The sequence below is a fragment of the Marmota flaviventris genome, chromosome 8 (assembly GCF_047511675.1).
Source record: "Marmota flaviventris isolate mMarFla1 chromosome 8, mMarFla1.hap1, whole genome shotgun sequence".
NCBI classification, from domain to species: Eukaryota; Metazoa; Chordata; class Mammalia; order Rodentia; family Sciuridae; genus Marmota; species Marmota flaviventris.
The window spans coordinates 14283393-14297526 of record NC_092505.1 but is presented as its reverse complement, the minus strand read 5'-3'; the positions used below and the strand labels follow the sequence as shown (position 1 = coordinate 14297526).

At 41.1% G+C, this 14134-nt stretch overlaps 1 protein-coding gene across 4 annotated transcripts in view; it reads left to right on the top strand.

Moving 5' to 3' along the window:
- Nucleotides 1–14134, top strand: part of Map3k7cl (MAP3K7 C-terminal like) — a 45842-nt gene that overhangs the window by 29593 nt on the left and 2115 nt on the right. The gene's annotated exons all lie outside the window — the stretch shown is intronic.

Genomic DNA, 14134 nt, shown 5'->3' with positions numbered 1-14134 from the left:
AGTAATTAGCTCTTCAGTTTTTTTTCTTTTTTGATGATTGATAAGAATTTCTTCCTCATCATTTCATAAAGTGTGGCTGATTATGTTGCCTCCGGTGGTTGGTTAGACCAAAGAAAGATGCTAACTAAAGTAGTTTAAAAGAGAGTTTTTCTTTGTTGGAGTTATTCATACACAGCTTGCAGTTTAAATTTCAGACTGAACTTCTCTCTCATCTCCAGAGGAGGTCTCCCTGGATCAAGTTTGGGATAATTTGCAGCAGTGGATGAGAAAAGTTGCTATAACTATTATTTTTAATCATGTTATTGCATGGATAAAGAAGTCAAACACTTTTAGTATCATACACTTACCCTAGATTAATCCAGTTTAAAGAATCATTCCTTATGAATAGTGAGGCAAGAGAAGCTCATTTCTACTTTTATCAAACTTTTTTTCTTTTTACTATAAAAAAAACCCCACAAAAATGAGAACTTTATTAAAATTAAAACATTACCAAGAATTCTGATGTCTTTAAGGAACTCCTGCTATCATTTTTAACCTACTTCTTTCTAGGCCTTTTTGCATGTGAATATATATCTCCTCATAATCACACATAAAATAGTATGCTTTTTTAAGTACATACTATAAGCATTTTACACAACACATATAGCTTTTTGTGTATGTAATGGAAGCTAATGGAAGTGAGATAAAATATTTGATGGCTTTTAGCTTGTCCAAAGGAGAAACCACCTGTCTGATCTATGTATTTGGTGTTTAGAAGATTGACTTAGAATAACAGATAAAGAGAGTGACTCTTAGAAAAGTGATTGGCTTCTTTCACTCGTACAGTGTTTTCCAGGTTCACCCATGTTGTGTCATGCATCAATACTTCATTCCATTTTACTGTTGAACAGTATTTCATTGCATAGATGTACATTTTATTTATCCTTTCATCATTTTCTAGACATTTGGATCATTTGTATTTTTTGGCTATTATGAATCATGCTGTTATAAACATTCATATACAAGAACATGTGTTTTCAATTCCCTCCTGTGCTAGAAGTAGAAATGTTGGGCCATATGATAACTCCACATGTAACCCTTTTGAAAAACTGCCTTGCTGTTTCCAGGGGGTTGCTCCATCCTCTGTTCTCACCAGCAGGGTATAAGGGTTCCAATTTCACATCTTTTCCAGGACTCATTGGGCCTTTTTGACATAGCCATCTAGTGAGTGTGAAATGATGTCCCATTGTGGTTTTTTTTTTTTTTTTTTTTATTGTTGGCTGTTCAAAACATTACATAGTTCTTGATATATCATATTTCACAATTTGATTCAAGTGGGTTATGAGCTCCCATTTTTACCCCATATACAGATTGCAGAATCACATCAGTTACACATCCATTGATTTACATATTGCCATACTAGTGTCTGTTGTATTCTGCTGTCTTTCCTATCCTCTACTATCCCCCCTCCCCTCCCCTCCCCTCCCCTCCCCTCCCCTCTTCTCTCTCTGCCCCCTTTACTGACATTCGTTTGTCCCCCTTGTATTATTTTTCCCCTTCCCCTCACTTCCTCTTGTATGTACTTTTGTATACCTCTGAGGGTCTCCTTCCATTTCCATGCATTTTCCCTTCTCTCTCCCTTTCCCTCCCACCTCTCATCCCTGTTTAATGTTAATCTTCTTCTCATGCTCTTCGACCCTACTCTGTTCTTAGCTACTCTCCTTATATCAAAGAAGACATTTGACATTTGTTTTTTAGGGATTGGCTAGCTTCACTTAGCATAATCTGCTCTAATGCCATCCATTTCCCTGTAAATTCTATGATTTTGTCATTTTTTAATGCAGAGTAATACTCCATTGTGTATAAATGCCACATTTTTTTTATCCATTCATCCATTGAAGGGCATCTAGGTTGGTTCCACAGTCTAGCTATTGTGAATTGTGCTGCTATGAACATCGATGTAGCAGTGTCCCTGTAGCATGCTCTTTTTAGGTCTTTAGGGAATAGACCGAGAAGGGGAATAGCTGGGTCAAATGGTGGCTCCATTCCCAGCTTTCCAAGAAATCTCCATACTGCTTTCCAAATTGGCTGCACCAATTTGCAGTCCCACCAGCAATGTACAAGTGTACCCTTTTCCCCACATCCTCGCCAGCACTTGTTGTTGTTTGACTTCATAATGGCTGCCAATCTAACTGGAGTGAGATGGTATCTTAGGGTGGTTTTGATTTGCATTTCTCTGACTGCTAGAGATGGTGAGCATTTTTTCATGTACTTGTTGATTGACTGTATGTCCTCCTCTGAGAAGTGTCTGTTCAGGTCCTTGGCCCATTTGTTGATTGGGTTGTTTGTTCTCTTATTGTCTAATTTTTTGAGCTCTTTGTATACTCTGGATATTAGGGCTCTATCTGAAGTGTGAGGAGTAAAGATTTGTTCCCAGGTTGTAGGCTCTCTATTTACCTCTCTTATTGTATCTTTTGCTGAGAAAAAACTTTTTAGTTTGAGTAAGTCCCATTTGTTGATTCTAGTTATTAACTTTTGTGCTATGGGTGTCCTATTGAGGAATTTGGAGCCCGACCCCACCGACTGTAGATCGTAGCCAACTTTTTCTTCTATCAGACGGCGCGTCTCTGATTTGATATCAAGCTCCTTGATCCATTTTGAATTAACTTTTGTGCATGGCGAGAGAAAGGGATTCAGTTTCATTTTGTTGCATATGGATTTCCAGTTTTCCCAGCACCATTTGTTGAAGATGCTATCCTTCCTCCATTGCATGCTTTTAGACCCTTTATCAAATATAAGATAGTTGTAGTTTTGTGGATTGGTTTCTGTGTCCTCTATTCTGTACCATTGGTCCACCCGCCTGTTTTGGTACCAGTACCATGCTGTTTTTGTTACTATTGCTCTGTAATATAGTTTGAAGTCTGGTATCGCTATACCGCCTGATTCACACTTCCTGCTTAGCATTGTTTTTGCTATTCTGGGTCTTTTATTTTTCCATATGAATTTCATGATTGCTTTCTCTATTTCTACAAGAAATGCCGTTGGGATTTTGATTGGCATTGCATTAAACCTATAGAGAACTTTTGGTAATATCGCCATTTTGATGATGTTAGTTCTGCCTATCCATGAACAGGGTATATTTTTCCATCTTCTAAGATCTTCTTCTATTTCTCTCTTTAGGGTTCTGTAGTTTTCATTGTATAAGTCTTTCACCTCTTTTGTTAGGTTGATTCCTAAGTATTTTATTTTTTTTGAAGATATTGTGAATGGAGTGGTTGTCCTCATTTCCATTTCAGAGGATTTGTCGCTGATATACAGGAATGCCTTTGATTTATGCGTGTTGATTTTATATCCTGCCACTTTGCTGAATTCATTTATTAGCTCTAATAGTTTCTTTGTAGACCCTTTTGGGTCTGCTAGGTATAGAATCATGTCATCTGCAAATAGTGATAATTTAAGTTCTTCTTTTCCTATTTTGATGCCTTTAATTTCTTTCGTCTGTCTAATTGCTCTGGCCAGTGTTTCGAGAACTATGTTGAACAGAAGTGGTGAGAGAGTGCATCCCTGTCTTGTTCCAGATTTTAGAGGGAATGCCTTCAGTTTTTCTCCATTCAGAATGATGCTAGCCTGAGGCTTAGCATAGATTGCTTTTACAATATTGAGGTATGTTCCTGTTATCCCTAGTTTTTCTAGAGTTTTGAACATAAAGGGATGCTGTACTTTGTCGAATGCTTTTTCCGCATCTATCGAGATGATCATATGGTTCTTATTTTTAAGTCTATTGATGTGGTGAATAACATTTATTGATTTCCTTATATTGAACCAGCCTTGCATCCCAGGGATGAATCCTACTTGATCATGGTGCACAATTTTTTTGATGTGCCTTTGTATCCGAGTGGCCAGAATTTTATTGAGGATTTTTGCATCCAAGTTCATTAGAGATATTGGTCTGTAGTTTTCTTTCTTTGAAGTGTCTTTGTCTGGTTTAGGTATCAGGGTGATGTTGGCCTCGTAGAATGAATTTGGAAGTTCTCCCTCTTTTTCTATTTCCTGAAGTAGCTTGAAAAGTATTGGTATTAGTTCCTCTTTAAAGGTTTTGTAAAACTCTGCTGTATACCCATCCGGTCCTGGGCTTTTCTTAGTTGGTAGTCTTTTGATGGTTTCTTCTATTTCCTCAATTGATATTGGTCTGTTTAGGTTGTCTATATCCTCCTGACTCAATCTGGGCAGATCATATGACTTAAGAAATTTATCTATGCCTTCACTATCTTCTAATTTATTGGAGTATAAGGATTCAAAATAATTTTTGATTATCTTCTGTATTTCTGAAGTGTCTGTTGTGATATTGCCTCTTTCATCCCGTATGTTAGTGATTTGAGTTCTCTCTCTTCTTCTCTTCGCTAGCATGGCTAAGGGTCTGTCGATTTTGTTTATTTTTTCAAAGAACCAACTTTTAGTTTTGTCAATTTTTTCAATTGTTTCTTTTGTTTCGATTTCATTGATTTCAGCTCTGATTTTAATTATTTCTTGCCTTCTACTTCTTTTGCTGTTGTTTTGCTCTTCTTTTTCTAGGATTTTGAGATGAAGTATGAGATCATTTATTTGTTGGTTTTTTCTTTTTTTAAGGAATGAACTCCAAGCAATGAATTTTCCTCTTAGAACTGCTTTCAATGTGTCCCATAGATTCCGATATGTTGTGTCTGTGTTTTCATTAATCTCTAAGAATTTTTTAATTTCCTCCTTGATGTCTTCTATAACCCATTGATCATTCAGTAACCTATTGTTCATTCTCCAAGTGATATATTCTTTTTCCTTCCTTCTTTTATCGTTGATTTTCAGTTCCATTCCATTATGATCAGATAGGATGCATGGTATTATCTCTACTCCTTTGTATTGTCTAAGAGTTTCCCTGTGACATAATATATGATCTATTTTTGAGAAGGATCCATGTGCTGCTGAGAAAAAAGTGTAACTGTTTGATGTTGGGTGGTATATTCTATATATGTCAATTAAGTCTAGGTTATTAATTGTGTTATTGAGTTCTATAGTTTCCTTATTCAACTTTTGTTTGGAAGATCTGTCCAGTGGTGAGAGAGGTGTGTTGAAGTCTCCCATGATTATTGTATGGTGGTCTATTAGACTCTTGAACTTGAGAAGAGTTTGTTTGATGAACATAGCTGCACCATTGTTTGGGGCGTATATATTTATGATTGTTATGTCTTGTTGGTGTATGGTTCCCTTGAGCAGTATGTAGTGTCCCTCTTTATCCCTTTTGATTAACTTTGGCTTAAAATCTATTTTATTTGATATGAGTATGGATACTCCTGCTTGTTTCCGAAGTCCATATGAGTGATATGATTTTTCCCAACCTTTCACCTTCAGCCTATGTATGTCTTTTCCTATCAAATGCGTCTCCTGTAGGCAGCATATTGTTGGGTCTTGTTTTGTGATCCATTCTACTAGCCTGTGTCTCTTGATTGGTGAGTTTAAGCCATTAACATTTAGGGTTATTATTGAGATATGGGTTGTTCTTCCAGCCATATTTGTTTATTTATGTTACTAAACATGGTTTGTTTTCCACTTTGATTATTTTCCCCCCTTTAGTGTCCTACTTCCCACTGTTGGTTTTCATTGTTATTTTCCATTTCCTCTTCCTGTAATGTTTTGCCAAGGATGTTTTGAAGAAATGGTTTTCTAGCTGCAAATTCTTTTAACTTTTGTTTATCGTGGAAGGTTTTAATTTCATCTTCCATCCTGAAGCTTAATTTCGCTGGAAACACAATTCTTGGTTGGAACCCATTTTCTTTCAGTGTTTGAAATATGTTATTCCAGGATCTTCTAGCTTTCAGAGTCTGTGTTGAAAGATCAGCTGTTATCCTGATTGGCTTACCCCTAAATGTGATCTGCTTCCTTTCTCTTGTAGCTTTTAAAATTCTCTCCTTGTTCTGTATGTTGGGCATCTTCATTATAATGTGTCTAGGTGTGGGTCTCTTATGATTTTGCACATTCGGCGTCCTGTAGGCTTCTAGGATTTGGGGTTCTGTCTCATTCTTCAAGTCTGGGAAGTTTTCTCGAATTATTTCATTGAATAGATTGCTCATTCCTTTGGTTTGAAACTCTGTTCCTTCCTGTATCCCAATGACTCTTAAATTTGGTCTCTTGATGTTATCCCATATTTCTTGGATGTTCTGCTCATGGTTTCTTAACAGTCTTGCTGAGCTGTCTATGTTCTTTTCAAGTTGAAATACTTTATCTTCATTGTCTGATGTTCTGTCTTCTAAGTGTTCTACTCTGCTGGTAGTATTCTCAATTGAGTTTTTAAGTTGGCTTATTGCTTCCTGCATTTCTAGGATTTCTGTTTGTTTGTTTTTTATAACCTCTATTTCCCTGTATAGTTGATCTTTTGCTTCTTGGATTTGTTTATGTAATTCATTGTTGAAGTGATCTTTCATTGTCTGATTTTGCTGTCTGATGTCTTCCTTGAGACTCCAGATCATCTGAAGCATGTATATCCTGAATTCTTTATCTGACATTCCATCAGCTGCAGCTATTACCTCTTCTAAAGTTGAGTTGACCTGCAATGCTTGTGGTCCTTTCTTTCCTTGTCTCTTCATACTGTTTGCGTTCCTTTCTTCTTGGTGAAACTGTTGTGCTATTGAATTTTCCCCCTATATATTTATATTGGTCTTGTATAGTTGCAAAGTCTCCCTCGCAGGCACGGGCGGCGGCTCTGCCCCTCCGCCAATTGGGGCAATGTGCCTACCACGCCGGCAGGCCGCTGGGCCTGCTCTGCCAGTCGGTAGCAGGTCCGCCGTCCTTGCAGGCGCGGGCGGCGGCTCTGTCCCTCTGCGGGCCGCTAGGCTTGTTCTGTCGGTGGTCGCCGTTCTGCCTACTTTGCAGGCGCAGGCAGCGGCACTGCCCCTCTGCAGGCCTCTGGGGCTGTACTGCCAGTGGGTCGCAGGTCCGCCTACTTTGCAGGCGTGGGGGGGGGCGGCTCTACCCTTCCTCAGGCCACTGGGCCCGTTCTGTCTCTCAGTTGCAGGTCTGACCTGTTCTGATGGTGGTCTCAGTTCCGATTACCTTGCAGGCGCGGGGGGGAGGGGGCGGCTCTGCCTCTCAGCAGGCCGCTGCTCCTCTTCTGCCGGTGGGTCGCAGGCCCGCCTACCTTGCAGGAGTGATTGGAAGCTCTGTCCCGCCGCGGGCCACTGGGCCTTTTCTGTCGGTGGTCACCCTTCCCCTACCTGGCAGGCGAGGGGGGTGGGGGGCGGCTCTGCCCCTCAGCAGGCCGCTGGGCCTGCTCTGTGTTTGGTCCCAGTTCCCTCTACTATGCCGGCGCAGGGGGAGGGGGCGGCTCAGCCTCTCAGCAGGCGGCTGCTCCTCTTCTGCCGGTGGGTCGCAGGCCCGCCTACCTTGCAGGAGTGATTGGAAGCTCTTTCCCGCCGCGGGCCACTGGGCCTTTTCTGTCTGTGGTCACCCTTCCCCTACCTGGCAGGGGAGGGGGGTGGGGGGCGGCTCTGCCCCTCAGCAGGCCGCTGGGCCCGCTCTGTGTTTGGTCCCAGTTCCCTCTACTATGCTGGCGCAGGGGGAGGGGGCGGCTCAGCCTCTCAGCAGGCGGCTGCTCCTCTTCTGCCAGTGGGTCGCAGGCCCGCCTACCTTGCAGGAGTGATTGGAAGCTCTGTCCCGCCGCGGGCCACTGGGCCTTTTCTGTCGGTGGTCACCCTTCCCCTACCTGGCAGGCGAGGGGGGTGGGGGGCGGCTCTGCCCCTCAGCAGGCCGCTGGGCCTGCTCTGAGTTTGGTCCCAGTTCCCTCTACTATGCCGGCGCAGGGGGAGGGGGCGGCTCAGCCTCTCAGCAGGCGGCTGCTCCTCTTCTGCCAGTGGGTCGCAGGCCCGCCTACCTTGCAGGAGTGATTGGAAGCTCTGTCCCGCCCTGGGCCACTGGGCCTTTTCTGTCGGTGGTCACCCTTCCCCTACCTGGCAGGCGAGGGGGGTGGGGGGCGGCTCTGCCCCTCAGCAGGCTGCTGGGCCTGCTCTGTGTTTGGTCCCAGTTCTCTCTACTATGCCGGCGCAGGGGGAGGGGGCGGCTCAGCCTCTCAGCAGGCGACTGCTCCTCTTCTGCCGGTGGGTCGCAGGCCCGCCTACCTTGCAGGAGTGATTGGAAGCTCTGTCCCGCCCTGGGCCACTGGGCCTTTTCTGTCGGTGGTCACCCTTCCCCTACCTGGCAGGCGAGGGGGGTGGGGGGCGGCTCTGCCCCTCAGCAGGCCGCTGGGCCTGCTCTGTCTTTGGTCCCAGTTCCCTCTACTATGCCGGCGCAGGGGGAGGGGGCGGCTCAGCCTCTCAGCAGGCGGCTGCTCCTCTTCTGCCGGTGGGTCGCAGGCCCGCCTACCTTGCAGGAGTGATTGGAAGCTCTGTCCCGCCCTGGGCCACTGGGCCTTTTCTGTCGGTGGTCACCCTTCCCCTACCTGGCAGGCGAGGGGGGTGGGGGGCGGCTCTGCCCCTCAGCAGGCCGCTGGGCCTGCTCTGTCTTTGGTCCCAGTTCCCTCTACTATGCTGGCGCAGGGGGAGGGGGCGGCTCAGCCTCTCAGCAGGCGGCTGCTCCTCTTCTGCCAGTGGGTCGCAGGCCCGCCTACCTTGCAGGAGTGATTGGAAGCTCTGTCCCGCCCTGGGCCACTGGGCCTTTTCTGTTGGTGGTCACCCTTCCCCTACCTGGCAGGCGAGGGGGGTGGGGGGCTGCTCTGGCATTGTGGTTTTGATTCACATTTTCCCGACGGCTCTTTGTGTGCTTGTTGGCCATTTCTATGCTTTCCTGGGGAAATGTCTGCTCAGAGCCTTTGCCCCCTTTTAAGTGGTTAAGTGATCATTTCATTATTGAGCTTAAAGATGGTTATGTAATCTCAGTGAGTTCAGGCAAAACATTAGAAGGTGGTTTTATATGTGGTTCCCACAATCATTGAGAGATTTATATTCTCATGTCTTTAAAAAATATGTAACATAATAACTGAGGAAGCAAGGCCTCATCTAGGGGAACAATGTCCATATGTATTTCATAAGAGCATAGACTAAAATTAGCCCTAAAATTGTTTTTAGTTATGGTATTTGATTTTTTTTTCTGAAATTGTCAACAGGAGATTTTAATGTTCAAATAGAACCATTTTATTTCTTTAGGATGTTCCAGAGACAAGAGATTTTTAAGCTGTGTTCTGGGGAAGAGTGTCAGCTATTAGGAAGGGAGAGGGTGTCAGAAAGGGTATGATATTAGGGTCAACCAGAAGAGTTCCAGTTTTATCTGTTTTATTTTGGAGGATTATTTGTTTGGAAAAAAGACTGCACAGTCTGAAAACACTGAAAACCAAACTTTGCTTTTATAGTCCAAACATATTTCTCTTAGATATTTACTTGGCCTCCAGAAATTAGGTTTTCACTGTCGTAAAGAAAGAGTAAGTGGAGCTATTTCTCCACAGGCATTTGCAGGATATATAGAAATGTGGGGTCAAGTGTGTCCTCTCTTTCCTTTGCTGTCTGATGTGGGCATCTGCCTTCTGGGTAAGGTATGGGATGTGAGTTCCTTTCCTAGCAGCGCAGAGACGCTCCCAGGACTCACTTGGCTAGTCAGAGTAGAGACACTGCCTAGTTTGCAAAAGGATCTCCTTAAATACATGTTGGGTGAATGACTAGAACAACCAACTGTCTTGGTTCTTTGCTTTGCTTAAGGAGGCAGAGAATAGCCAAATGGATACTTTTATTTTCAGAATGAGACTTCATTATATATCCCAGACTTCATCAGGCTGTGAGATTATACTTTCTCTGAATGCCCCAGCCATGATGATTTGGGCCCTTTATGCCACCATATTCTCATGCTGTTCAGTCTTTTAACTGGAATCTTAATTCTAGTTTAAATTTCTCCACCTAATTGTATACCTGAAACCAACTAACAGGGACAGAATATTTACATCTCCCTAATGATAGTGCCTCCCTTCTCTTACTAAGGAAGGAGGCTCCTATCCACTTTCTGGGGAGCAGAGCAAGGAAACTGTTTGCCTTTCATTTCAGTGCTCTCCCAGGACTGACTCTTTTCAGGGTGATGAATGGCAAGCGATTCCATTTTCTTTAGAGTAGTGGTTCCTAACAGGGCAATTCTGCTCTCCTTCCCTGCCCCCATGACACCGGTAATATCTAGAGTCATTTTTGATTGTAATGAGTTAGAGGGGTATTTGCTATTGGCATCTCATGAGTAGGAGTCACAGATGCTGCTCAATGTCCAATAAAGCTGCTGCATAGCGCCACCCCTAAAACAAACAAGACCCATGATGTCAATTGTGCCAACACGGACAAGTTCTGCTTCGGGGAGTCTCCCTTCCTCCTCCAAGAGTGGAAGGCTGTCCTTTGGCTCCCAAAAGATATTCGTGGATTTGGTCATGCATTATTCATATGCAGGGCTTCAACACTGGAGTCTACACTGAGCTTTAGGAACCTCAGCTTGACGCAATCTGCATACAATTAAGGTGGACTTTTGATCTTTTTTGTCATCTTGAGGCATCTACTCTTTGTCTTATTTATAAATATTTGTACTTGGACATACATCTCTCAAGAGCCACCATCAGTGCATGTAGTCTAAATCCGCGTTTTAAGATAAAAATTGCCCTGTGAAGAAGGTATTATTTTATTATTACCCCACACTCTCCAGTTCATTGGGATCAATTTGGGGTCAATTGGTCTAACATTTCACTTTTTCTAATGAAAGTCCATAGTTAACTTTGAAAGTGCCAATGCCAAGGAAGTGGTCCTTCCAGAATGCAGAAATATTTGTCCCAGTGATGAAATCATACTTCACTCTCCTACAGCATAAAGAACTTCCTTAATTTTGAAATTTATTTCCATAAAGTTTTAAACTTTTCTTTGTTAACACACTTGGGCTTTCCCTTCCCCCATTTGTCTTGGCTACAAAAACCTTTTCCAGGCATGTGGCTGGCTTAGGATGGGGGGTGGAAGATAATCTACGGTAGACCCCAAGGTTATGGCTTTTATACCATTGAGCTACATCATTTGGAAAGCCAAATTACAGGTTCTTAACTTCAGAAATAAGATTCCTGTAACTCTAACCAAGAACTCAGAGGCAGGACCATATTCTAGCCAATTTTATATATCGATTTGTTCTTCAGATTATCTATTTATAAGATAGTCTCCATAGCTTGATGTGCCAGGGTTTAATTATGAATCACTAATGGATGAGCATAAATATGTCTATAGAAATAGGTCCTGGACAGGAGACAAGAGATATTTTGACAGTTTTCATTGGATATCTGTGTAATTGCTTATCAAGTACATGAAACTAATTTAGAAACCTATCAACTGACTCTTTTTGATTCTAGTAAAGTAGAAATTATTATTGACTTTCTTCAATGCAGGAAGATAGAATGAGACAATCTTGATAATTCTTTGTAGTTATAAAATTGGTGATTTTGTGATTTATTGTATTCACTAGTCAAAACTTTTAACAGATGACTTCAGGAGTTATAAATGAAGTCAGATAAAGACTCAGGAAAATAGTCATGGTTTGACCCAGGATTACCAACTGCCAGACCAGGATTTGAAAGCAAAACTCTATTTCTACCTAAATTATTTGTATGACAATGGTAATTTGAAAGGGGGAAAATAGAACAAAAATAGATTATCTGATTGGCAGAGGATTTATAGCATGTGTCTCTCTCTACTTATATAGGTTTTTACTCATTAATTTATTTAAGATAGTTAAAGACCTTTTCTAATCAATAATTATTGATATTGACTGCTTTAAACCCTGCTCAGAGGTACAGAGCTCTAACCATTTAATCAGAAAGATAGGCTTGATTTCTCCCTTTTTCTTATTAGCTCTGTGGCTTTTTAAGTTAATGGAGCATTTTGGGTTTTGTTTCCTGCCCTTTAAAATATAAATTAATCTTCCTATGAGCTACATTTTTCTTAAACTATTTATTCAGCAAGTGTTTATTGGAAGGCTGTTCTATTCCAAACATCATGAAGGTCAAAGGTCAAAAGTCAGCAAGAGCCAAGCAAGTTTGTGTATATATACATAGATGCCCCAGGGTGTCTTCCACTGGCCCTTGACTGGGTGCTTTTTTTTTTCCAAAGCCTGGTTTTGTTCAGTGGGCACTAGATTTGATGCACAAGGCAGTCTACTGGTATAGAAAGAAAATGCTAAAACTTCTATTCCAATTTACTCTTTGCACTTTTTCTGAGATAACTTTATTTTAATGATTTCAAACTTAGAAAAAAGTTTCAGGGACTGAGGAGTGGCAGAATGCCTGCCTGCCACGTGTGAGGCCGTGGGTTTGGTCCTCAGCCTTGAAAAAAAAATAAAGGAAAAAACCAAACCAAAACAAAAAAAGGTAACAAAAATATATCCTTTATTAGATTTACCAATTATTAAAAATTTCTGAATTTCCCTAGCTCAACATTATTTTCCTCCCTCAACATGACAGAGATTTTCTTTCTCATTCATTAATATCTAATACTATATTTATATTTGTATATACACACATGCATCTAAATATGTGTATATATATGTTTTATGTATATGTATACATATACATACATGCACACATCATCATGCTCCATTTCCCTAAATACATTAGTATTTTATAATAAGAAGGCCGTCCTAATTTAACCATTGTATAATTATTAAAATCAAGAAAGCTAGCATTTATACAGAGCTATTATATAATTCATGGTCCATATTCAAACTGCACCAATTTTCCATTAACATCCTGCAGAGATATTTTTTTCCAGAATAGCACATTGAATTTAGTTGTCAGTTCTCTTTGGTTTCTTTAAAATATGGGGCAGCTCACAGCATTTTTCAGGATATAGGCTGGCAATTTTGTAGAATTTCCTTCACTTTGATGTTGTCTGGTGTTCCTCATGACTAGACATAGGTGAATCATTTGTGACAAAAATGCTGTAGAATGGATGCTGTGTCCTTCACGTGAAAATGGCATCTATTTTTTTTTTTTTCATGATATCTATTTATCTCCTCAGTGGGGATGTGAACTTTGGTCACTTGGTTAAAGTGGTCTTCTAGGTGCCTCCTCCTTTTTATTTTCTTTTGCAATTAATAAGTGATTTGTGGGGAAACATTTTGAGAATATGTTAATGTCTTGTTCCTTGTCAGACTTTTACCCACTAGTTTTAGCACTCAATCTTATTCTGTTACATATCTATATTTGGTTATGCTTTATAATATATTATCACATATTATTTATGAATGAATGTACACACATTGAAATAGTCAGGTGTACAGTTTTTTTCTTTTTTGACTAACAGTCTTACATAATAAATGTTTGGAGACCTGAATAAATAAGATAGTCAGATTATTTTCTAGCTATGGATTATTGGAACATTTCCGGTTGAATTTTTGATCAGGAAATCTCCCTATCTCCCAGTGGCCCTGGGCTTATTTTCCATATAAATTTGAGTATTATTGTTTGTCAGTAATATATCAGTTCCTTTATTCTTCCCTTAGACGATGTAGTATCAGATCAGTGTCTGACAATGCAAGAAGAAGGAAGAGAAGCTTTTAGAAATGTGGTCAACAGTGGTGATGACAATACAAATTTGCACACTTACACAAGGAGGAAGAAACGTGAGGCAAAGAATTCAGTTAGATTCAGTCTAGGTTAAGAGCTAGTCTAGGATAGGATTACCTGACTCCATATGGGGAGTGGAGCTAGTATCCTTTAGGGTTCTCATGATCATTAAATCTAGACATAGACTGTGTTAGCATCTCATTAGGTGTGTTTATATCAATGAATTATTTATAGATATTTACTGAGAATGGAATTTGAACTACTAAGTTCCCTCCAGTACTCTTGCCTGCTTCCTCAATTCTTAAGTCAGGCCAGCATTAGAACTGTAGAAAATGCTCTTTGGTTAATTTGGTACAGTGACCCTTCCTATCCATGGTTCCATATTAATGGATTCAACTGTGGAACTATGCTATGTAGTTACGGTGTGTGTTTTTCTTGCTATTATTCTGTTTCTCTCTCTCTATTTTTCCCTCCCCCCTCCCCTGCCCCTTGTATTGGGGATTGAACCCAAGGGCACTATACTATTGAACTACATTAATTTTTTTTTTTTTTAATTTTGTGAGCTGGGGCTATAGT